Below are 18,371 nucleotides of genomic sequence, written 5' to 3'. Positions count from 1 at the left end.
GGAATTGTTTCCTTCATGGTAAGCTGGTTGTACAGTATTGGACCGTTCTTCTCCATAGAGATGAAGATTTGGGCTTTAGTGGCAAATTCGAATATTCCGGCGCACAAGACCTCCATTTACAACAACAACAACAAAGCCTTTAAGTCCCAAACAAATTGGGGTAGGCTAGAGTTGAAACCCATCAGAAACAATCAAGGTTCAGGCACGTGAATAGCTGTCTTCCAAGCACTCCTATCTAAGGCTAAGTCTTTGGGTATATTCCATCCTTTCAAGTCTCCTTTTATTGCCTCTGCCCAAGTCAACTTCGGTCTTCCTCTGCCTCTCTTCACGTTACTATCCTGACTTAGGATTCCGCTACACACCGGTGCATCTGGAGGTCTCCGTTGCACATGTCCAAACCATCTTAACCGGTGTTGGACAAGCTTTTCTTCAATTGGCGCTACCCCTAATCTCTCACGTATATCATCATTCCGAACTCGATCCCTTCTTGTATGACCGCAAATCCAACGCAACATACGCATTTCCGCGACACTTAGTTGTTGAACATGTCGTCTTTTTGTAGGCCAACATTCTGCACCATACAACATAGCAGGTCTAATCGTCGTCCTATAAAACTTGCCTTTTAGCTTCTGTGGTACCCTTTTGTCACATAGGACACCAGACGCTTGCCGCCACTTCATCCACCCTGCTTTGATTCTATGGCTAACATCTTCATCAATATCCCTTTCCCTCTGTAGCATTGATCCTAAATATCGAAAGGTATTATTCCTAGGCACTACTTGACCTTCCAAACTAACATCTTCCTCCTCCCAAGTAGTAGTGCTGAAGTCACATCTCATATACTCAGTTTTAGTTCTACTGAGTCTAAAACCTTTGGACTCTAAAGTCTCCCGCCATAACTCCAGTTTCTGGTTCACTCCTGTCCGGCTTTCATCAACTAGCACTACATCATCCGCGAAAAGCATACACCAAGGGATGTCCCCTTGTATGTCCCTTGTGACCTCATCCATCACTAAAGCAAACAAATAAGGGCTCAAAGCTGACCCTTGATGTAGTCCTATCCTAATCGAGAAGTCCCATGTCTCCATCACTTGTTCGAACTCTAGTCACAACATTGTTGTACATGTCCTTAATGAGCCCGACGTACTTCGTTGGGACTTTATGTTTGTCCAAAGCCTACCACATAACATTCTTTGGTATTTTATCATAAGCCTTCTCCAAGTCAATAAAAACCATGTGTAGGTCCTTCTTCTCCCTATACCGCTCCATAACTTGTCTTACTAAGAAAATGGCTTCCATGGTTGACCTTCCGGGCATGAAACCAAATTGGTTCATAGAGACCCGCGTTATTGCTCTCAAGCGATGCTCGATAACTCTCTCCCATAGCTTCATAGTATGGCTCATCAACTTAATTCCCCGGTAATTCATACAACTTTGAATATCCCCTTTATTCTTGTAGATCGGTACCAATATACTTCTCCTCCACTCATCATCTTGTTCGATCGAAAAATATGGTTGAACAGCTTGGTTAGCCATACTATAGCTATGTCCCCGAGGCATCTCCACACCTCGATTGGGATACTATCTGGTCCCATCGCCTTACCTCCTTTCATCCTTTTCAACGCCTCTCTGACCTCAGATTCTTGGATTCTCCGCACAAAGCGCCTATTGGTGTCATCAAAAGAGTCATCCAACTGAAAGGTTGTGTCCATATTCTCACCATTGAACAATTTGTCAAAATACTCTTGCTATCGATGTCGGATCTCATCCTCCTTCACCAAGAGATGCTCCCTTTCATCCTTAATGCACTTAACTTGGTTGAAGTCCCGTGTCTTTCTCTCACGAACCCTAGCCATCCTATAAATGTCCTTCTCTCCTTCCTTCGTACTCAAATGTTGGTAAAGATCCTCGTACGCTCTACCCTTTGCCACACTTACAGCTCGCTTTGTAGTCTTCTTTGCTACCTTGTACTTCTCTATGTTGCCCACACTCCTGTCATGGTACAAGCGTCTACAGCATTCTTTCTTCTCCTTAATAGCCCTTTGGACTTCCTCGTTCCACCACCAAGTATCTTTAGCCTCGCGTCCCCTTCCTTTGGTTACTCCACACACCTCTGAGGCTACCTTCCAAATGTTGGTTGCCATCTTGTCCCACTTGTTGTTTATGTCGTCTTCTTCCTTCTAAGAGCCCTCTTTGATAACCCTTTCCCTAAATACCTCTGACGTCTTCCCTTTCAGTTTCTACCACTTTGTTCTTTCAATCTTAGCTTGTTTATCTCTACGGGCACGCACCTGAAAACGAAAATCTGCCACCAAAAGCTTATGTTGAGAAACAACACACTCTCCTGGTATCACCTTGTAATCCAAGCATGCTCGTTTGTCCTTTCTTCTTGCGAGGACAAAGTCAATCTGGCTACAGTGTTGTCCGCTACTGAAGGTCACTAGATGAGATTCGCTCTTTCTAAAGAAAGTGTTGGCTATCATTAGGTCAAAAGCTACCGCGAAGTCCAGAACTTCCCCCCCCCTCGTGATTCCTACTACCATACCCAAAACCTCCATGAACTGCCTCGAAACCTGCGCTTGTAGTACCTACATGCCCATTAAGATCTCCTCCTATAAAAAGCTTCTCACTACTAGGTATAGCTCTAACCAGGCCATCTAAGTCTTCCTAGAACTGTCTCTTAGCACTCTCGTCGAGGCCTACTTGGGGGCATATGCACTAATTACGTTCAAGACCATATCACTAACGACAAGCTTGACTAAGATAATCCTATCTCCTTGCCTTCTCACTCCCACCACACCATTCTTGAGGCTCTTATCAATCAAAACTCCTACTCCATTTCTATTCGCGACTGTCCCTGTGTACCAAAGCTTGAAACATGTATTGTCCACCTCCTTCGCCTTCTGACCCTTCCATTTAGTCTCTTAAACGCATAATATATTTACACGTCTCCTAGTCGCGGTATCAACTAATTCTCTTAACTTACCTGTAAGTGACCCTACATTCCAACTACCTAAACGGATCCTAGTTGGTTCGACTAGCTTCCTTACCCTTCGCACCCGTCGACTCAGATGCGAAGACCCTTGCTCATTTTCACTACATCCGGGCGCCGATGTAGCGCGCCACTAAGGAAGCGACGACCCAATCCTTGGTCACTTGACACCATGCCCAGATCACGACACGGCGCGTCACGGGGGTGACGACCCGGCCCTTGCCCATTTAACACCATACTCGGGTTCCAATATGGCGCGTCGCTAAGAGGGTTACGCCCCAACGATTTTCTTTCGGGTTTCATCTCCATCAAAGTGGCTAAGTTTTTACATTGGCTCGCCACGCCTAACATAACCCTCCTCCTTTACCAGGGCTTGGGACCTGCTATGCTGAGACACCAAAGGCGCCCCACCATAGGCACAAGACCTCTATTTGCTTTAGAATTTTAGTTCCAGGGCAAAGAAGTCCTGCCTTATATTATATTGAGATAATATGACCTTTTTTAAAAGAACCAGCAAGGACTTTGCCGTATTTATATTAATAATAATAAAGTAGAAATGATATGGAACCATGCAATTCTAAACTTGGGTTCTTTCATCATGCAGACATTTTGTGTTTTTTTTTAAATCTACATATATCAAAGAACGTTTGCACTATGTTCTTCCTTAACATGGTCTGATCAGAGCAACATTTTTTTGACAGATTTGCAACCCTGTTTACTAGTTTATATTACTTGTACTGTCCTTATCGTCTACATGTGCATCAGCTTTCAGGCCATCTGACTAATCACTCCGTATAGCATTTTTGTGAGTTATACCACACATGGAAATGAAGATGTTTGGTCAGTGTGACAAATTCTATGTTTGGTGGGGTACCTAGTTCTAGTTGTTTTGCTCGCCTGACGATCCTCTCGAGTAACCTCCCATGACCCATCAGCTCAACAAAAATTTCTGTAACGGAGGGATATAATAGGTAGGTGGAAATGACAGAGTAATTTGGCACTGATCTCCGTAGCAAAAGCACGAAGGATGCCTTGAAATGCATATTGTTCAAAACTAACTTTCAGTTTATTAGATTAGATGATCCTGAAGCCATATGCTAGCAGAGAATCTTAGCGAAATAATAGAGGTATGTTCCCAACTTTGCTTTTTATTGATCCCAAGAAATTGACCTCAACGCTCGATGCTAATGTTGTTACTCCCCTAAAGAACAGACAGCCAGAGGCAATGGAGAGTCCAGACTCCAGAGTGTCCCAGTTCTTACTGAGCCATGGCTTCGTACTCTGTTCCTGACATCTGGCAGTTGATCACAACAAGCCTATCAGAGCAATGGAAGGTAGGATCACACTATCCTCAGAACTGCAAACTCTATCTAAAAACTGATATCTAAGGGCACCCGCAATGGTTAGAGCTAGTTACTAGCTCTAAGCTAACTTCTCCTATAGTGCTAACTTATAGCACATAGCTTTTAATATGAATAGGCCCACATGACATTCTCACGTCACCTTGAAATGTGTATAAGAGCTTAGCTCTTGATTAAGAGCTTAGCTCTTAATTAAGAGCTAGCTTTTATCTCTCTTCTATTAAAATATAAGAAATATGCTTAGAGCTAGCTTAAGAGCCAATTGTTGGAGCTGTCCTAAGTCTTGTGATCAGCTGGCATTCTGAAACACAAGCACTCACTCAAACTGTGTTCCTCCATTTGCGCTGAATTCCATGATTCAGTCTCACTCGGGAGCTGGACTATTCTAGCATCTGTGTGCATGTGCAGAGTATCATCTGTGTGCATGTGGAGTCCTCAAGTATGAGCCTTCTTCTAAGTAGTAGTAACTTGTAAAAAGCAGTCTATCAGCCAAGTCACTCGTCCTCCTCAGGCTGCCCCAGATGTGCATATATCTGAAGACTAAGGTCTTCAACCTGCTTAGTCTTAAACGGTTAAACCTGGCAGGTTTCATTCTCTCGTTGTGCCACCGTGGTGTCACCTACACAGCTCCCTCAAAGCTTCATGAAAAATTCATCGACCGACAGGATCAACGAGCGCCTGATTAGTAAGGATGGGACGCTCACCCTGGGTGTCAAGTGTCAGCAGCATTGACCAAGGCAGGGAGCAAGATGGATGATGAGCAAGAGGGTCACTCTGCAAGTAGAGAAAGATGGTTGTTGCCGTTTCTCCTTTTTCTCATCCTGCTAGTGGAGAGCAGAGGTGTATCTTGCCGTGTTCCCCTTTTTCTCATCCTGACACGCATTTGTGAGATTTTGTCTCTGTTTGCGAGCTGTGATTTGTAAAACTAAGCGATCACATTTCTAGCTGATGCAAGATGCGTTTGTGGAAAATTTCTTCTTCTAGATTGATGATGCGAGTCATTCTTTTCCAAACTTATATCGGGCCAGAAACACCCGTCGGGGATGTATTCCCTGCTCGGGTTCGGAGGTGGGGAGACCATGCGGCCTGTTCGTTTGGCTGTGGCTTGTCGTAAACGATCGTAAATTTCTAGCCGGAACAGTATTTTTAAAACACAAACCAGTCAGTAGTACTTCTTCGTGAACTAGCAACGACACGAACCAGTCAACCAAACAGGCTGCATGTCTCCACGAGCTTTCCCTGAGACAGGGACAGGGAAAATCTTCCCTGTCAGGAACGGGGATGGGAAGGCGATACCTGAGGAGAATTCTCCGTGGCCTTCTTTAGTTCCCCGCAGGCCTAGAGTGAACCAAGCCCAAAAAAATTGCTTGTGCGTAGTTGAACTGCTATTACAACCAACTAATGCAATAAAATTCCCCTAAAAAACTAATGCAATAAAATCTGTTCCTCCTTCTAACACTGGTATTTATTCAATATACAAATTTGTTTCGCTAATCAAAGTTATGAATGGGTATAAACAATTATACATTTTCAAAAAAAAAAGTTGAAATAGTTAGTTTTCATACCTTTCAAATACACGGTCTTAGAATCCTGGCCTTACTAGGGATACAGGTTTTATTTTGTATTATTTTCCAAATTGTTTGTACACATTTTATTTATTTTATTTTAGATTGTTAAAAATCAGTTCGTTCTTTGTTCACTGGACTAGACAGCGGCAACGGCACATTCCTTGCAGTTCAATCCCAGTAATTCAATTATAAAAAGAATTCCGGAGTAATTCAAAAGCAACCAAAACCTGTTTTATATAAAATAAAAATAAAAAACAACCAAAGCTGCGCAAAAATCCAATTAAAAAATGAGCACAACTCGCGGAACAAATATCGTCAAACAGTTAAACAAACAAAATAAAATACTCGACATAAAAGATTGGAGATGGTGTGTGGTGCTCAGATTCTATGGGTGTATAGGAGTCGATCACGGGGGATCTCCCATCAGGACGAGGAATGTTTTTATAATCACTGCACCCAACGACTCCATCATATTTTCGTTTCCATTTACCAAATAAGATTGCCGGCAGGAACTAAAATTGAAAGTAATATTTCTGAGAAGAAAAAAGTGAAATCCAGATCTGACGAAAGAGAGCTAAGCAAATAAGGAGAGATTTGGAGGCGAGCGTAACCCGGCATCCGACTGCGTATCGAACGGACGAGGGCTCTAAAGCGCCACCGGCTTGCGTCTCGGGAGCTTCGCAAAGACGGAGACCGGAATCCGCCGACGGCGAACGGCGGACGGCCATTGGGACAGTGCTCCCCGAAAACAACGGCACCAAAACCACGCATCACCCAGGAGTAATAAACAACGAGAGAAAAGGAAACAAAACAGCGGGTTAAATGAAGAAACGAGAAGGCTTTCAGATCGAAGAAGACAGCGGCAGATCGAAGCATGCAGGAGCAGAGGTACAAGAGGCGGCTGCGCGCCCGTGGCGATGTTGGGGCCTTGGGGGTGGAGGCGCCGGGGTCCCTTTATATTGGGGTCGAGAGACCGTGGCGTGGCAGGGACCGAGTGGCGAATGAAACCCTAGCTTGGGTGCACTGGGCCGCAGCCCATGGGCTTGAGTAGAAGGAGCTGGGTGACCGGCCTTCCGGAAGGTTGGGCTCCATTTGATAGTGGTGGTGTGGTTCGGATAAACAGAAAAACCAGGCGTGGCCTTGCCGCGCCCTTTCTAGATTGAGGCAGTATATGTAACAGTATCATTATATACAGCTTGTTCGTTTGGTCGTATTTAGCTTATAAGTCATGGTTTATCAGTCAACAAATAGTATTTTTCTCTCACACCAAACCAGACAATAGTACTTTCAGCCATGGCTTATAAGCCAAACAAGCCCAAATAAACAGGGCGATAGTTGGAATTTATGCATGAGCATTTTTCGTATGCTCACGTACAAAAGTTTTTAGTACAAAAAATGTACATATGAGTATGTGAGAACTCATGCACAAAAGCTTTTGCTACACACTCAATGGCTACTACTCCCTCCGTTCTCTTTTACATAACACATTAGGTTTGTCCTAAGTCAAATATTACTATCTTTGGCCACCCATTTTGAAAAAAAATATAGTTTTACAACCTATGAATCATACAATGTGAAAATGTTTTTCATATCGTGAACCTAAAAACATAAATCTTATATCATGAGTCTATATCATTTTTAGAAAATTGATGGTCAAATGTAACATCCTAAAATTTGAATTTTTGGAAATAGAGTGAAAATGATTTAATTTGGAATTTATGTGCTCATGAAAACATAGAAAAATAAAAAATTTCATTAATTTAAAATTTATCATAAGGTAGCAACATGTTTGTGCATACATACAGCTGCATATTTTTTTGTGATAATTGGGTTTGATCAAAACTTCAAAAAGATCAAAATTTGGATTGAATTTGGATTTGAAAATTAGGTTTAAGAAATTAAAAAGGGATTTCTTTTACTTCCTCTCCCCTATCTCGGCTTCCGGCCCAGTTGGCCGCTCCCTCATCCCACGGCTGCGTCCTCTATTTCTTCTCCGTGCGGCCCAGCAGCGCCGTCCCGTAGGCCCATCTCGCATTCCGGCCCAGTCAGCAGAGCCCACGCAGCCACCTCTCTCTCGCGCGTTAGTCGCCGACTGGTGGGCCCGCCCTGTCAGGTCCGTCTTCCACCCGAGCCGCCCCAACCAGGACTCTGTTCCGAGTCGGACACCGCATAGCCGCTAAGTCCACCTCCGCTACGCTCGTTGCCGTGCTTCCCATGTTGTCCGCCCCATAAATAGCGCACCGTGCCACGCCGCCCGCATCCAACCCAAGAGCAGTCGCCTCGCCGAGCTTCCAGCACCGTCGCCCGCTCGGGATCCCGCCGCAACCCTAGCTGCCACAGCCGAGCGACGGTCCACCGCTCCCCCGTTTCTCTATCGATCCGAGCTAGCGGCCGAGTGTCTCCATGTGGTAGTGAAGCTTCTGGTGCCTTTTTCTCTTTTCCCCTCCCTCTCTTGCTCACTTTTCGCCACTGAACTGTCACAGGGAGTCACCGTCCGCCCCGTCGTGCCCTACGCCATCACCGAGCCATCTTCGCTCAAGAGAAGTGTCTAGGTGAGTTCGCCGTCGCCCGCTGGACCTCCCCGTGCCTTCCCCGTGGAGAACCGAGGCTTATACGTTGTTCCCGACTAATTCCGGTGAGGTTTCTGCCACCGTCCATGGCAGCCGCTGCGTCGGTGTGACTGTTTCGGCCGGCCAAGCATTCCAACTCGTCTTGACCGTCCATCTGTGGATCTACGGCTCATATTAGAACTTACCCCTTCGCACAGTGCATTTTGCTAAAGAGCCCCTCACCTTTTATAAAATAAACCCTCAGTCCACTCTCTTTCAAAAGTAATTCAAATTAAGTCATTTTTCTTTAATTTTAAGACCTGTACTTTATGGAAATAGGAGCCGCCGTCCACAGGTAGTTTTCTAGGATAGCCCTCGTGTTTATAATCAAAATTACATATAGGTCCGTTTTAAAAACTACAAAACTGCCACTACCTTCTGTAGGCCATAAAATCTTCGTTTTAACTCCGATTTGATCTGTTCAAGTTGTGTTAGGATCGTAATTGAGTAATCTACATGTTCATACTATTGTTAAGTATGTTCACAACTTTTAAAATTTGAGGTTAGATTTAATCTATTATTTTACTAAGAGAAATCTTGTTTAATTCATAACTTCTCTGTTTTAACTCTGATTTGAGTGATTCTCGCACCTACGTGTTCGTAGCATCGAGTAGAATAGTTTTAAAACCTTTTTAACTTCTATTTCTACTGTTTGGTGTGTTGTTCTAATTAACTTATATTTGATTGCTATGCATGTATGTATGGATGCCTGTGTGGTGCTGTTTGATCTCGAGTAGATAGTGAGTTTTGTGTTGGTGATCTGAAGCAACTCTTTGAAGATCAAGACCAGCAGCGATACATTGAATTAAGGCAAGTATAATATGAGGCTCCTTGTCACCTATTCACTTTAATGCAATCTCAACTCATATGCATATGTTAATGAACCGCTTGGAGTCTATATACCTTGATATTGATTATCATGTCCTTGATTTACCTATGGGTTTTGCATGTGGGTAGTATGCTCAGCTTGCTCCAACTAATATTGATTAAAGAGTACAATTAAAGATATAGGCAACATGGTATTAAAAGATGCTTTTTAGCAACATGAAACCAAGGGGACTAGAGCATTGGGCCTTTTCTTATGGTGCTCTAGTTTCTCTCCATAAGGACTCATCTTTAAGTGGCAACCTAGGACTTACAGTACAACCCTAAGGACCACATGGCTCTGGTCTTAGTCCAGTACCTTGCTCTTTCTAGTTTGTAGCAGTTTACCGAAAAGGGCAAGAGGGGCATACCAGTCTGGGTTTGGGCCTCATCCCTAGGGTGTGTACTATGCTGTGAGTATTAGTGCCATTTTTGGAGATGAATCCATAACACTTGGGAGATGGAATCCTTAGCGGCTGCTCCTTATTAGATGACTAGGGAAAAACTTTGTAGTGTACCCTACCTGCTCACCTTAGAAGTATTTTGGGAGTAATTGACCCAGGCATATGGGCAACACGACTCATGGTGAAAGTGTACAACCTTCGTAGAGTGTAAAACTGATATATCAGCCGTGCTCATGGACACGAGTGGCCTGGATCCTTACTGAATAGTTGGTTACTCGAATGGTTTGAGTTATGATTAAAATTGCTGGTATCTCTAAGTATTCATAATCAGGAGCCTAAGCATAACTTAGCAACTTATGATTAATAATAAAATATGACCAACTAAAAACGTTTACCGCAGTTCAGCCGTGTCAAGTCTTTTGAGCCTACATCTCATCATGTTATGCTTGCTAAGCGGTAGTAGCTTACGCTTGTTTTATTTCAATACTTTGGCAAAATCCCGGATGGGTACCAGATGGAGGTTCTTCAGTGGAGTTTTTCTAGGAGGTGTTAGGCTTGTGATCAACCAGTTGACGATTCCTGTGATGTTGGAGGCTTGGACAGAAGAGTAGAGTTAAAGTATATACTGTAAAGACTATGTCATTCGAAACAAATATTTATGCGCTATGTAATAAAGGCATTGTCTTTGATATTACCCCTTCATTTGTAACTATATGTGTGAATTGAATTCCTGGGCACACATATGGGGACGTACCTAGTTTTGTTCTTAAAACCTACATCAAAGATACAAATGTTTGAGTTAAGACAAACCTAATAGGACATATAAATAAAAACAGAAGGAGTACTTGAGTCCAATGTTATAACAAAGCACTTTCAACACAAAACAAAAAAAAGAAAAAGAAAGAAATATGAGCATAGCTCTTGCTATATCAATCATATAATACACAAGAGAAGTCTCAGATTAAGCAAAAGCTATTATAAAAATTGACTTTAGTAAAGTAGTCATTGTGCTTATAGCACTTCGGTAGACATGGGAATAAACATGTGGATGTATAGACATAACAAAAGCAAAGTATGTCATTGATAATCAAGGAAAATACACAGTGACAGATTGCAAGGTCTTCATTTGTAGCTTCAGTACAGTAGTATCCAATAGGTCTTGTGTCATGGTCGGGCGCACGTACACCAGGCATCGTCGGGCTCGTGACGTGCGCCGCGATGCTGCACGCGCAGAACGCGTCGAGATCGCGCGCGAGGACGACGCGCTGGGCGCGGTCACCACGAGTGGCTAGGAGGAAAGCTGATCGGGAATTTCTGTTTTTAGTTCCTTGATTTCAGGAGTGTGTTGCTCCATATGTTGGGCCTTTGGCCATATATTGGGTGGACTCGGAACAATTAAGGATTAAGCAAGATTATTATCGTCCAACCTCCCTCTTCCTCTCAACCAACAAGCCTGCGGCGGAGGGGTAAACCTCACCGGAGAAGACGGACCGCGGCTACGAACTCCGTAGCCAAGGGCCAGCTACCCTAGGGCTCGACGCCCTTGACAACCTGGTATCTAGGTCCAGGCGATCCTCGTCGTCACGCTCGTCATCTCCCCAACCGTCCGCCACATCTCCACCACCAATAGCCGCCACACCGCCATATCCAGCCGCCACCACCCTGCCTAGCCCGTCATCTGCCTCCTCTGCCTCCTCGTCCTATGCTAGCACGATGGGAGACGATCTCATGTCCACCGTGGAAAAGCTGGCCGCCGCTGTGCAGACCCTCCAGGCCACCGTGGAGGCAAACGCCAAGGCGATCCAGACGTTGTCCTCTGATCGCACGTCCACCTCCAGCGGGAAGTCAACCACCGGCGAGCACCACTCAAACCGGTCACCAAAGTTCCAAAAGATGGACTTTCCGCGGTATGACGGCAAGTCCGATCCGCTCATCTTCATCAACCGGTGTGAATAGTACTTCCACCAGCAGCGAATCATGGAGGAGGAGAAGGTGTGGATGGTGTCCTACAATCTCGAGGACGAGGCACAGCTGTGGTACATCCAAGTCCAAACGGACAAGGGTACCCCGTCATGGTGTCGTTTCAAGGAGCTCCTCAACCTTCGCTATGGGCGCCCCTCCGTGCCGCCCCTCTCTTTGAACTCATGGACTGCTACCGCACGGGAATGGTTGCAGAATATCAGGACTGTTTTCAAGCGCTCCTTCCCTGCGCCAGACCTCTAGACAACGCGCAGCGGGTTCAGTTGTTCACCGGCGGACTTCTGTTGCCGCTCAGCCTCGCAGTGCAAATCCAAAACCCGCAATCACTCGCCGCCGCCATGAGCCTTGCCCGACAGATGGAACTCATGGAGCAGTACACTATTGCGCCGCCTAAGGCTGCTGTTCAGGGTGTCCTCCCGGCGCCTGCACCGCACCTCGCCCTGACTCACCAGCAGGCACCCAAAACCACGATGCCCACTACCACCGTCGAGGGCCGGCCGGTGAAGCGTCTCAACCAGGCAGAGCAGGACGAGCGCCGCCGCCTCGGCTTGTGCTTCAACTGCGATGAAAAGTATAGCCGTGGCCATAACAAGGTATGCAAATGCTTGTTCCTTTTGGATAGCGTCGTGGACGACGACGATGACGACGCCGACGGCGAGACCACGCCGGACACAGAGGCCCCGGTGTTCTCCCTCCATGTAGTGGCAGGTGTGCCCATCTGCAACACTCTACAGCTGCGGGTGGCCCTAGGCGTTGCTTCTCTCGTCGCGCTCGTGGACACGGGTTCGACCCATAGCTTCATCGGGGAGACAGTAGCCCAGCGCATGGGGTCGCCCGTCCAGCAGCGCACACGGCTGACCACCACCGTTGTCAATGGCGAGAAGGTCTCATGTCCCGGCATCATCCGCTAGGTGCCCATCTCCATCAACGGTAGGAAGTTCCTCGTCGGCCTCTACGTGATGCCCCTCGCCGGGTACGGTATGGTCCTCGGCACGCAGTGGATGGCAACGCTCGAGCGCATCGCCTAGGACTTCACGGCAGGCACCATGGTGTTCCAGCAGCAAGGCCGCGAGGTCTGTTGGCGCGGCATGGCGCAGCAGCACGAGCCAGGCCCCTATGCGGCCGCGGACGGTGACTCCCTCCTCGACGACCTGCTGGGCTCCTTCACTGACGTCTTCGCCGAGCCCACCGGTCTACCTCCACCATGCGCCCGCGACCACCACATCGTTCTTAAGCCCGGTGCATCCCCGATGGCTGTGCGGCCGTACAGGTACCCGGTGGCGCACAAGGACGAGCTAGAGCGCCAGTGCGCTGCCATGATCGAGCAGAGCATCGTCCGCCACAACGACTTAGCTTTCTCCTCCCCAGTCATCCTCGTCAAGAAACCGGATGGCTCGTGGCGGTTCTACGTCGACTACCGCATGTTGAACGCGCTCACGGTCAAGGACGCCTTTCTGATTCCAGTCATCGACGAGCTCCTCGATGAACTCCATGGCGCGCGGTTCTTCTCCAAGCTCGATTTGCGCTCTGGGTACCACCAGGTGCGCATGCGCCCGGAGGACATCCACAAGACAGCATTCCGCACTCACGACAGCCTGTACGAGTTCCTGGTGATGCCGTTCGGACTATGTAACGCCCCGGTGACGTTTCAGGCTCTCATGAACGATGTACTTCGACCATTCCTCCGTCGCTTTGTACTCGTTTTCTTTATTGACATTTTGATATATAGCAAGTCATGGGCGGACCACCTTCGTCACCTCCGCGCTGTCCTCTCCGAGCTGCGCCATCACCGCCTCTTCGTCAAGCATTCCAAGTGCGCGTTCGGTGTTCCATCGGTCTCCTACCTCAGCCACATCATCTCGAAGGTGGGCGTCACCATGGACCCAGCCAAGGTGCAGGCCATACACAACTGGCCGGTGCCTCGCTCAGCACGGGCGGTGCGTGGTTTCCTCGGCTTGGCGGGCTACTACCACAACTTCGTCCACAACTATGGGGCGGTGGCAGTGCCGTTGATAGCCCTCCTCAAGAAGGAAGGGTTCTCCTGGGGCGAGGAGGCGGCCGCGGCCTTCACTGCACTCAAGGTTGCGGTCACCACGGCGCCGATCCTCGCCATGTTGGACTTCACCAAGCCCTTCATCGTCGAATGCGATGCGTCGTCCCACGGCTTCGACGCCGTGCTCATCCAGGAGGGCCACCCGATCGCCTTCTTCAGCCGGCCCGTGGCACCTCGGCATCATGCGCTCGCTGCATATGAGCGCGAGCTCATCGGGCTGGTCCACGCCGTGCGCCACTGGCGCTCGTACCTCTGGGGCCGCCGTTTCAGCTTCAGGACGGACCATTACAGCCTCAAGTACCTGCTGGACCAGAGGCTGGCAACCATTCCCCAACACCATTGGGTAGGGAAACTGCTTGGGTTTGACTTCTCTATCGAATACAAGCCTGGGATGGCAAATGCAATGGTCGACGCGCTGTCCTGCCGCGACATAGCAGAAGACGGGGCGCTGCTCGCACTCTTGGCGCCACACTTTGACTTCCTCGCGTGACTCCAGCAACTCCACGACACCGACCCCGCCCTCGTCGCCTTGCGTGAGGAGATCACCGCCGGCTCCCGCAGCGCACCGTGGATGTTCGTCGACGGCATGGTCCAGTTCGCCGGATGGATGTACATTCCCCTCGTCTCTCCCTTGGTCTAGGAGATCGTGGTGGCAGTGCACGAGGATGGGCATGAAGGGGTTCAACGCACGCTGCACCGTCTCCGCCGAGACTTCCATTTTCTTGACATGAAGCAGCTTGTGCAGGATTTCGTGCGCACGTGCGTAGTCTGCCAACAATACAAATCAGAGCATTTGCATCCAGCTGGCTTGCTTCTTCCCTTACTGGTGCCGTAGGGTGTCTAGACGGACGTCGCACTCGACTTTGTGGAGGCCCTCCCTCGCATCCGAGGAAAGTCTGTCATCCTCACCGTGGTGGACAGGTTCAGCAAATACAGCCACTTCATCCCGCTGGCGCATCCCTACTCCACCGAGTCCGTCGCTCAGGCCTTCTTCACCGACATTGTGCGCCTACACGGCATGCCACAGTCCTTGGTGTCGAACCATGATCCCGTTTTCACATCGATGTTTTGGCGCGAGCTCATGCGCCTGATGGGCACAAAGCTGCACATGACGATGACGTTTCATCCTCAGTCGGACGGGCAATCGGAGGCGGCAAACTGTGTCATCATCATGTACCTACGGTGCCTTACTGGTGACAGGCCGTGCCAGTGGCTTCGCTGGCTGCCATGGGTGGAGTTCGTCTTCAACACTGCCTACTAGACGTCACTGCGGGACACACCTTTCCACGTCGTCTATGGGCGCGATCCTCCGTCCATCTGGTCCTACGAGCCGGGTGACACGAGGGTGGCTGCGGTCACCAAGACCATGGAGGAACGCGAGGAGTTCCTGGCTGACGTACGCTATCGTCTGGAGCAGGCATAGGCGACCCAGAAATTGCACTATGACAAGGTGCATCGCCACGTCGCGTATCAGGTGGGCGATTGGGCACTACTTCGGCTCCGGCAACGTGCTGCATCATCGCTGCCCCAGGCCATCTCCAGCAAGCTCAGACTGCGTTTCTTTGGGCCGTATCGTGTCATCGAGTTGATCAACGACGTCGCTATCCGCCTCGCCCTGCCTTCCCGTGCCCGCCTCCACGACGTGATCCATGTCGGGCTGCTCAAGAAGTTCAACAGGACCCCGCCAGATGCTCCGCCTACTCTGCCGCCAATTCACCATGGCGCTGTCGCGCCGGAGCCCACGCGCGCAGTACGCTACCGTCTTGCTCGCGGGGTGCGCCAGTTGCTTGTTCACTGGAAGGGCCAGTCGCCGGCATCAGCTACATGGGAAGACGTGCAGCCGTTCAACGCCAAGTATCCGGAGTTTCAGCTCAAGGACGAGCTGCCTCTCGAGGGGGGAGAGACGTCATGGTCGGGCGCACGTACACCAGGCGTCGTTGGGCTCGTGACGTGCGCCGCGATGCTGCACGCGCGGAACGCGCCGAGATCGTGCGCGAGGATGACGCGCTGGGCGCGGTCATCGCGAGTGGCTAGGAGGAAAGCCGATCGGGAGTTTCTGTTTTTAGTTCCTTGATTTCAGGAGTGTGTTGGTCCATACGTTGGGCCTTTGGCCATATATTGGGTGGACTCGGAACAATTAAGGATTAAGCAAGATTATTATCGTCCAACCTCCCTCTTCCTCTCAACCAACAAGCCTGCGGCGGAGGGGTAAACCTCGCCAAAGAAGACGGACCGCGGCTACGAACTCCGTAGCCAAGGGCCAGCTACCCTAGGGCTCGACGCCCTTGACATCTTGATTTAAATAAAGCGAGTGAAATGATGTATTTGACAGCTTGTTTCCCAGCACAGTATTACAAACATGCCGAGCTCGTGTGAAGTCAACTCTTAGTCATCAGGTTGTCCTGTTCTTCATTTGCAGTAGTTGTTGTTATCAGCTTATCTATGCAGGTCATCTCTTGGTTTGAGCATGCACCCATAAAACTGTCATATTTAAATGAATCTTTGTGAGTGCGTATTCATATGTGGTCATGATAATATGAAACACATGGATTCAGAAAACAATAATGCTAATTGAAGATAAAACAAAAGATAATAGCATTAAGATGTTGCAGATAAGTACCACAGAATGTCAAAATGCTCATGCTCACTGAAGGCCTATAAGGGTTCAACAGATAGAGTTAGAAAACAAAGGAAATCATAATGTCAAGAATTGTGTGTAACCACCTTATTTATGGTATATATCGTGAAGCCATGCTAGTTGTCACTATATCTCAAGTACCATAGGCAACAATTGGTTCAGATAAGTCTAACTTTAGACGATGACTCCTAAATTCAGAGCTGCAACCATCTATCAGCTCCAACAATTGGAGCTCCACTTGTTTCACCACAGTTATCATCCGTGACTGCATAAAGTAGTATGGGATCTTTCAAAATAAAGCAGCATGGGAAATTTTTCTATCCATTGACAATATCATCTTGCTATAAGAGTCTTCCATGCCGAGTACATAGCATATGGACACAACCATGAATCTGCAGCATGACCGTAACTTTTTCAAGCTTGAAGTAAATTGTGAAATGGAGACTTCAGAATCACCAAATAGCTGCACGACCTTATATATTCTGGGTTGTATGACTGCATATGAACATTTGGTCTACTTCAGATCATCAATATATTAATCTTATGGTGTGGTAGTTCTCGTCAGCAAATACAGTTCTCGGCTTTTCACAATCATAAGAATGCATGACTAAAAGGAGACATGTCAACATTTCACATGTGGATGTCATTGGGGTGGGAGTGTACAAAAAGAACACACGGGCACTTGCATCCAACTCAGTTGGATTCAGAGAGAATTGCACTACCACAACCATGCTCAGGTAGAAGCTCAAAGAAGGTAGGCGTCTATTGCCTGCAACTGCAACATATCTGGCATGAACGGTTAGGCTGAGACTCCGTTGTTGTATCTCGTGTGAATGGTAACACCAATATATCAAATGGGTTCTCATACTAGTTGAACAGGACTATGTACCTTAATGCCTTAGGGGGTGTTTGGTTGGCCCTTCTAAATTTTAGTTGCTGTCCCATCGAATGTTTGGGCACATACATGGAGTATTAAATATAGACTAATTGCATACTTTGCGACTAATTTATGAGACGAATCTTTTAAGCCTGATTAGCCCATGATTTGACAATGTTTTGCTACAGTAAACATGTGCTAATGACGAATTAATTAGGCTTAAAAATTCGTCTCGTAGAGTACTGACGGATTATGTAATTTGTTTTTTTATTAGTATCTGAATACCACATGCAACATCCTCCCAACATACCTCCTAAATTTGAGTGACCGGATCCAAACACCTCCTTAGGCGGCTGGACATTTTGTCGAATATGTTGCAGGCACTAGAGCTGCCATCACTCTGCTACAGGCATCCGAGTGTTGCTGGTGTAGTGAAAGCCAGTGTAGTTGGCTAGGATGCCATTATCTATGGCGCCGGCGCCGGCCTTGATGGAAGACGAAGAAACTGCCAAACTGGTGCCCCGTGCCCGGTTCATACCCAGGCCGCACGTCGATCGTTCGTCGATGGACGATGAACTGAACCTGACCCTGAAACTTTGTTTGGAATTGAGATCGACCAATCACAATCAGAAGAATCAGTCTAAAGCAGTAGCGGATCCAGAAAAAATATTAGAGGGGCTGAACAACACATACCTTCGACTGTTGCTCGGTCTTAAGTCTCAGCCCCACCTACCCTATAGAACTTTGCCTCGTAAGGGGGGCTCGAGGACCCCCCCCCCCGTTGGATCTGCCCATCGTCTGAAGCACTCTCTAAAGTGGCAGTCACCTGACTGACAGACGCATGCACGGGAACTGCTACAGTTGCTTCAGCCTGCTGCTGGCCCGTGCTGAACCGAGTCCGAGGAAGGAGACGGCAACCAAAGCAAGAGCGAGGGAAGGCTCTTCAATTCAAAAAGTTTGGCTCGTCCACCAAAACTGTTCCTATCGCTTTGTAAAAAAAAGACTGCAATTATTTCAGCACAGCA

The 18,371-nt window shown here is 47.8% G+C and overlaps 1 non-coding gene across 1 annotated transcript; it reads right to left on the bottom strand.

Moving 5' to 3' along the window:
- Positions 1-6,294: 6,294 nt before the first annotated feature.
- LOC136547791 (small nucleolar RNA snoR8a) lies at positions 6,295-6,381 on the bottom strand. The gene has a single exon (XR_010781744.1). It is a non-coding gene; the product is annotated as a small nucleolar RNA snoR8a (small nucleolar RNA).
- Positions 6,382-18,371: the final 11,990 nt, after the last annotated feature.

The sequence above is a fragment of the Miscanthus floridulus genome, chromosome 3 (genome assembly GCF_019320115.1).
Source record: "Miscanthus floridulus cultivar M001 chromosome 3, ASM1932011v1, whole genome shotgun sequence".
Taxonomy (NCBI): Eukaryota; Viridiplantae; Streptophyta; class Magnoliopsida; order Poales; family Poaceae; genus Miscanthus; species Miscanthus floridulus.
Note: the sequence above shows the minus strand (reverse complement) of the source record. Positions and strands in the feature narration are given on the sequence as shown.